Consider the following 8,033-nt stretch of genomic DNA (forward strand, 5'->3'; position numbering starts at 1 on the left):
GGCAAGTGGCATTATTCCCAGTCTTATGGTTTGGGTAAAGTCTTTCACACCATATGTTCTCCTTCTTTATGTCCATCTGTCCATCCATCCATCCATCCGTCTGTCTGTCTATCTGTCTCCCTGCCTGTCTGTCTGTCTCTGTCTCTCTCCTCATTGTAGCCATGGCTGTCCTGGAACTCACTCTGTAGAACAAGATGGGTTCAAACTCAGAGATCTGCCTGCCTCTGCCTCGCCGTGCTGGGACTAAAGGTATGCGCCACCACTGCCTGGCATGGCTTTTTTTCTACTTGAAGAGCAACTTTCGACCTTCAATGAACACTGTGGATAAAGAAACTGCTACCTTTCTCTTTGATATCCTTTACCCTCTTTTTTGTTTTGATTGAAATTACCATATGTAACTTTCTATCACTGACTATTAAAGACTTAGGTTTTGTTTGAGACAATCTGTGTAGCACAGGTTGGCCTCTTACCCACGATCCTCCTGAGTGCTGTAATTTCATGTTAGGCCAAGACTTCATAATTTTTTAAAAATTATTTAATGTATGAATGCTCTGCTGCATGTATGCCTGCAGGCCAGAAGAAGGCATCAGATCCCCTTATAGATGGTTGTGAGCCACCATGTGGTTGCTTGGACTTGAACTCAGGACCTCTGGAAGAGCAGACAGTGCTCTCAACCATTGAGCCATCTCTCCAGCCCTACCTTCATATTTTTGTGCACTACACTGACCATTCTCTTCTGTTAGTTTTTCTTCAAATGAGTTATGATAAAATTAATTAGGTTTATGGTTAATTATAATGCCATTCTAATCTCTCCAAGGACTTGAATTTTAAGTATTTCTTAAATTCCAAACTATTTCCCCCAATTAAAGGAGCTTACAAAGAATTACAAAAACTTGAAATTATGTAATAGGATTAAACTTCCCTATTTTATTATTTATTAAGTATTTTCTGCATTTGCCATATGTGGACATTATAAAGTTAAGTAGAATCCTATTATGTCTACTGGAATATTACTACTATCACTATTTCAAATGTCATAGGATGTTTCCATGCCAATCTGTACCTATATGATTTTGAATGAATTCACTTATTGTTATTTTATAAGTTTTGTTGTTTTATTTTTCAAGACAGGGTTTTTCAGTGTAGCCCTGGCTGTCCTGGAACTTGCTCTGTAAACCAGGCTGACCTTGAACTCCCAGAGATCCACCTGCCTCTGCCTCCCAAATGGTGGGATTGAAGGCGGGCACCATCAGTACCCAGCTATTATTTAATAATTTTTAAACAAGTCTTTTATTATTGGACACTGGGTTATTTTCAATAGTTAAGTATTAAGAGCAGTGCTACAATAAGCACTTTGTGTATACTGTGTCTTTATATACTCTATTATGCCCTTCCTAGGAGAGCTATTCTTTTTTTATTTCTCTGGTATATTTCTTTGATGAGAATTCTGTCTGTTATGTATATATATGCACCATGTGCCTTATGCCCCAAGAGCTCATATCCTCTGGCACTGGGTAGGGGATGGTTGTAAATCATGTGGGTGATGGGAACTAAGCCTGGGTCTTCTGAAAGATCATTAAGTGCTCTTAACTACTGGAGCCATTTCTTTAGTCCCAGAACAACAGTCTCACTTATTCTCAGAGCTTTTAAAAGCTCACATGTAACTTCAAATAACCAGATAATTCTGGGTATCACCTAAACATCAGAATTTATTTTAAACACACACACACACAGAGAGAGAGGGGGGGGGGAGGGAGAGGGAGAGAGGGGGAGAGGGAGAGAGAGAGAGAGAGAGAGAGAGAGAGAGAGAGAGAGAGAGAGAGAGAGAGATCTCCTCTTCAGGTGGTTCTAACCTGGACTCAGGACATAAGCATCACTATTTTAAGGTAAAGTCTTCTAAATCCTCTCCTTGGAAAGTGGCTGCCAGGACCAGCAGCATATTAGGGAAGAGCTTAGATGCCCTCTCAGAATTTGTATTTTATTAAATTTTATTTAGGTAAGTGTGTGTGTGTGTGTGTGTGTGTGTAAAAGAAAGGGGGAGAAAATGATGTTTGGTCAAAAGACAACTTTAGGAGTTGGATCTCTCCTTTTGCTGTGGTTCTAGTTACTGGACTCAGGTCATCAGGCTCTCCTGGCTTTACTTGCTGAGACCTCACCAGCCCTATTTCTGTAAGTCTCAATGTTCCTGCAGTGCAGTCAGTCTCCTCTTTCGTAAAGAGGGTGGTAGTAACACCTAACCTTCAGTGGTTTGTGAATATTACAAGTGCTCTCTTAACATGTGAGCTGAGTACCAAATATTATAACAGGCCCCCCAGACCGTACTTAGCATGACTAAGTCTATGATGAAAATACCATTCAGGCTGTAAAACTCACCACCTGCCAAACTAAAAAAAGGCCTAGTCTGGCAAAGCCCATACTTCTGGAAGTCTCTAACCTTTCTTTTTAGCTTCTGCAGTCCTACTTTTGACTAACTATGCTTGTTAACTAAAGTATGTCAACCCAGAACATGTTGTTTTGTGTGTGTGCGCTTAAGAACGGCTCAGTGCTACACTAGGATCCTGAACCAAGCCAGTGTAGTTGCTACCTGGCTAATAAAGACTTTTTATTGGCTTAAACCCATGTCCCAACAGTCTTCACTGGTGAATAGACCAAAATACAAATCTGGATTGCCTCAGTGAACAACACAAATATGGCCTGGCCTTCTTCAGCTTATAGTTGATAAGAACAGAAGTAGAAGATCTTACTGGTCTGTAATGTGCAGTATGGTCTATAAGTGTGCACCCATGATGGAAAGACAAATCAATGGCTGGAAGTTGTCCTTTGACTTCGACATGTATGCTGTGACACCGGTACTTGTGTGCCCCAGCACTCCCACACACATGATATTTTTTGAGACAAGGTCTTTCTATTATGCAGCCCTAGAATTGCTATGTAGACCAGGTTGTCCTCCTGAGATCCAGAGATCTACCAGCCTCTGCCTCCCAAGTGCTGGATTTAAAGGCATAGGCTAATGTGGTGTGTGTGTGTGTGTGTGTGTGACAATTTGGTCTATGAATTTGGTTAGAACAAGGTAGGCAGGCAGAATACTAGTAGAGAATCTTACAGGTTCAAAAATGTTAAGAAGATTCTCTGGAGAAATTAATAAAGCTAGATACTCAAGGGCAGTGCATGCCACAGTGTATTTAAAGAGCTAAGAGAACTCCTCTTTCTCTAAGAGCCATAGGCACAGACCTGAGCACGATCCAGAGCAAAACGATCACTGTGGAGGGGAATGATGACTCACTCAAGTGCTTCCTGTGCACACACGAAGACTCCTAAAAAGGTGACCCAGTGCTTGAGGAGGCAAAGGCAGATCTCTAGAGCCCAACAGCCAGCCATTCTAACCAATCAATGTGCTCCAGAATCAGTAAGAGCTCCGATCTCAAAAAAATCAATGCGAGGAGCAATAGAGGACGATACGGTGGTGACTTCTGCCTCCAACACAAACACTCATATACCTGGGCACACGTGTGCATATAGCTTCTATACATGCACCAAAAAAAATGAAAGGTCATTGTGGTTGGAGATATAGATTAGTTGTCAGGGTACTTGTCAAACAGATTCCAGCCTGAGCTAGAATAAAATGGAGTGCTGATAAAGGCCTATAATCTTGGCACTCAGAAGATGGAGGAAGATTCACAAGTTCAGTGTCAGACTCAACATAAATTGAAAGCTAGGCCTGGAATACAGAAGGTCCTATTGCAAAACAAGAACAACAACGCATTGTGTTAGCTATTAGAGAAGAATGAGAGTTTTCTAACAGTTCCTACATTTTGTGTGGTCTATGTTTTGCTTAGTCATCCGTCTTTACCGTATTTCGTAGGTAGGTGGGTGTTTTGCCCACGTTTAAGTTTGTGCACCATTTGTCCACCTGGTGTCATGCATGCCAGAAGCTGACTTCAGATCCCCCAGGGACTGGAATTACAGTTGTGAACTGCCATATGGGTGCTGGGAATCAAAGCCAGGCCCTGTGGAAGCACACCCAGCCCCTCACCACCCAGCCCCTCACCGCCCCTTCTGGACAGCTTCCTCCAACTGCTCTGCCTCTCCATCACACTGGTATTCTATGCATGCTGGCCTTTCACGCCTCAGTCCAGTGTGCCCCATGGAGCTACATACCTGCTCTTGGTGCTGATGCTCCTCCTCCAGACGCAAGGCTGGCTCTCTCCCATCCTTCCAGAGTCAAAGGTTACATCTTCAGAGCAGCTTCCCTTGAATACTTTAATGTTAAGGTGCCTGTCTGCTTTATTTTTTTATTTTTTATTTTTTTTGGTTTTTTGGATTTGGTTTTTTCGAGACAGAGTTTCTCTGTATAGCCTTGGCTGTCCTGGAACTTACTCTGTAGACCAGGCTGGCCTCAAACTCAGAAATCCGCCTGCCTGTGCCTCCTGTATTACAGGCCTTACAGGCATGTGCCACCACCACCGCTGGGCGGTGCCTGTTTTTTTTAAAAGACTAATTTGTTTATGTATTTTATGTATATACTTTGTCTGCATGTACATCTGCATGTCAGAATACATCATCATGAGAGGTCAAATGGCTGCTGGGAATTGAACTCAGAACCTTCAGAAGAGCAGTGAGTACTCCTAACCACTGAGCCATCTCTCCATCCCCATTAAGTTGCGTCCTAACATCCAGATGCAATTAATATCATTTTACCTTATTATCATTACAGCATTTACCATTATTACCATTTTGTCGCTGAGTAGCTGGGTAAACTCCAGAACGCAGACTTGGCTTGGCTCATCAATGCTTGAAGGCCTAGGGCAGTGACCTATAGACATGTAGGGTTATTACAAAGTTTTTTTTAATTTTTTTTATTTATTTTCTATATTCTTTGTTTACATTCTAAAAGCCTTCCCCTTTCCCAGTTCCCCACCCTCCCATATGTTCCATAAGTCCTCTTCTCTCCATCCATTCTCCTGTCTTTCCCTCTTCCTTTTCTCTGTCCTGGTACTCCCCTACAATACTGGATTCGGGCCCTCTTCTTCCTTCTTCATGGGAATCATTTGATATGCTAATTGTATCTTCAGTATTCAGAGCTTCAGGGATAATTAATATCCACTTATCAATGATTGCATTCCATGTGTATTCTTTTGTGATTTGCGTTACCTCGCTTAGGATGATATTTTCCAGTTCCATCCATTTGCCTAAAAAATTCATGAATTCATTGTTTTTCATTGCTGAATAGTACTCCATTGTGTATATATACCACATTTTCTGTATCCATTCCTCCACTGAAGGATATCTGGGTTCTTTCCAGCTTCTGGCTATTATAAATAAGGCTGCTACGAACATAGTGGAGCATGGAAATGCTCAACATCATTAACCATTAGGGAAATGCAGATCAAAACAACCCTGAGATTTCACCTCACACCAGTCAGAATGGCTAAGGTTAAAAACTCAGGAGAGGGCAGGTGTTGGCGAGGATGTGGAGAAAGAGGAACACTCCTTCACTGCTGGTGGGGTTGTAAGATGGTACAACCACTCTGGAAATCAGTCTGGCGGTTCCTAAGAAAACTGGGCATGACACTTCCAGAGGACCCTGCTATACCTCTCCTGGGCATATACCCAGAAGATTCCCCAGCATGCAATAAGGACACGTTACAAAGATTTATAAGGCAGGCATGGTGTCAAGTACCTGTAATTCCAGCACTTGAAAGGCAGATTCAGGAGGATCAGAAGTTCAAGGCCAGCCTTAAAGGAGGCATATACTAGCTGGAAGGAGCCCCTTGGGAAGGCTGCTGGATGGGCAGTGGCAACAAAAACGGGAGAGGTGAGAATAAGGAACCTACAGTTTGGAGGTTAAAGTTTGTTTGTCTGGTAGAAAGGGATCCTCACTCTGTAGACCAGACTGGTTCGAACTCGAGCTCTCTAAAATCTTCCTGCCTCAGCCTCTGAGACTGTAATCCTGTGTCACCACGCCCAGCTTGAAACAAACAAGTCTTTACTGATTTTTTTTTAAAGTGTAATGAGTTGAGATTGTAAATCTAATGTAATTGAGAGTCAATGATGGTATCTGGATCTCCGATTTGAGTGAGTGGGTAACATGACACTAATACTGAGTGGAAGGAGAAGCCAAAAACTAGCAAGCCGAACACGGTGAGCTCAGTGTTGGCTGGACAAGTGAGTTACCTAAAATAAATCCACGAGGAGGCACCAAGTGTACGGCGAGCGCATGGACTCCCATCAGAGGCCTAGTGCTCACCACACAGGACTGCTAGAGCATGCCGGATGACCAAAGCCATGGAAGTCAACTAGGCCACTGCTCTGTGCTGTGAAGACACCATGACCAAGGCAACGCTTACAAAGGAAAGCGTTTAACTGGCAGCTTGCTTACAATTTCAGAGGGCTCGTTCACAATCATCATGGCAGGAGGTGGACAAGCGTGGGACTGAGCTCGAGGTCTCATAAAGGCTGGGGAGGAAGACGTGGGCCTGGCATGGGCTTCTGAAGCCTGACCCCAGCAACACACCTACTGCATGTAAGGCCATAGCTCGTAATCCTCCCAAAGGACTAGGGACTAAGTATGCAAATGTATGACTCTCTGGGGGCCATTCTCATTCATACCATCAGTCATTTAGGAGAAAATGTTCAGAGAAAAGCTAGAGGTGGAGGCTGACGAGCAATAGTCAGATGGAGAAGAAAAACCAGCGTCTAACATCAATGAGACTGAGGAAGTAAGTGGAGAGAAAAATTATCATTGGGCAAAAGTTGACTGTGTGATTTAGGAATACGGAAGACACTGGTGACCTGAGTAACTAACTTCTGAAGAAATGGGACCCAAATTCTAGTGTGCCCTGAGGAGAGGCAGGAGGCAAGGCACTAAAGATATCCAGGTAGTGGGTACTAGGAATTATGTATTGTTAGCCTCTATAGAAAACACAAAATCCTTTTATTTATAAACTATAAGCCTAGATCGTCCAGGTTTTGAGCTATTCTAATTTAAATCCCAGCCATATGTCCCTTGTTACTTGCTGTTTGATTCTTTCCTGGGTTATCCTCAGGGTCCACTTCTCCTGGCCACCTGCTTCATGGCCCATCATCCAACCTGGTGACAACACTGTCTCTTGTTTGATTGCTACTTTAAAATTCATTGTTATTGTTCTTTGGTTCGAGCAATTTTTTGGAGGCAGGGTCTCTCGCTGTATAGCCTTATCTGTTTTTGGAACTCATTTTGTAAATTAGGCTGGCCTTGAACTCAGATCCACCTGCCTCTGCATCTTAAACTTGGAGATTAAAGCTGTGCATCATCATGACTGGGTGAGATTTATTATTTTTTAAATTTACATGTATGTGTGCACCACATGTATTTGAGTACCTGTGGCAGCCAGGAAAAAAAAAGGTGTCTCATCTGGAGCTAGACTTAAAAACAGTCTACCTGGGATGAGTTCTAGAAACTGAACGCCAGACCTCTAAAAGAGCAAGGTTTTAACTGTTGAACCGTCTCTGTAACCTGCTATGGTGCTTTTGTAGTCAGGCTGGTCTTGAACTTACTCTGCAGTCCACCCTGGCCATCAAATTGTAGTTTTCCAGCCTTTGATTCCTGAGAGTACAGGTCTAGATGGGGGGGGGGGATAATTTTTAAACATAAGAAAATCAACATGTGAATGCTTATGGAAAGAGATGAACACAGAAGAATGTTTGGGAATAGGGAGATGGTTCCGTGATTGCACTTGGTGCACTATCATGGGGACTAGCTCAGATCTTCAAACCACTAGATAAATGCACATTATAATCCCAGGGCTTGGAACACAGAGACAGGATCTCAGGAGCAAGCTACCTAGCTAGCGTAGCCATAACAGTGAGAGGCGCTGCTTCAAAGAATAAGGTAGACTGCAATTAAAGATTCCTGACATCAACCCTGGGCCTTCAAACATGCACCGTTACACATGTACACACACACACACACACACACACACACACACACAGCTCTGGCTGTCCTGAACTCACTTTGCAGACCAGGCTGGCCTCAAACTCACAGAAATCCACCT

This window comes from Apodemus sylvaticus, chromosome 10 (genome assembly GCF_947179515.1).
Source record: "Apodemus sylvaticus chromosome 10, mApoSyl1.1, whole genome shotgun sequence".
NCBI classification, from domain to species: domain Eukaryota; kingdom Metazoa; phylum Chordata; class Mammalia; order Rodentia; family Muridae; genus Apodemus; species Apodemus sylvaticus.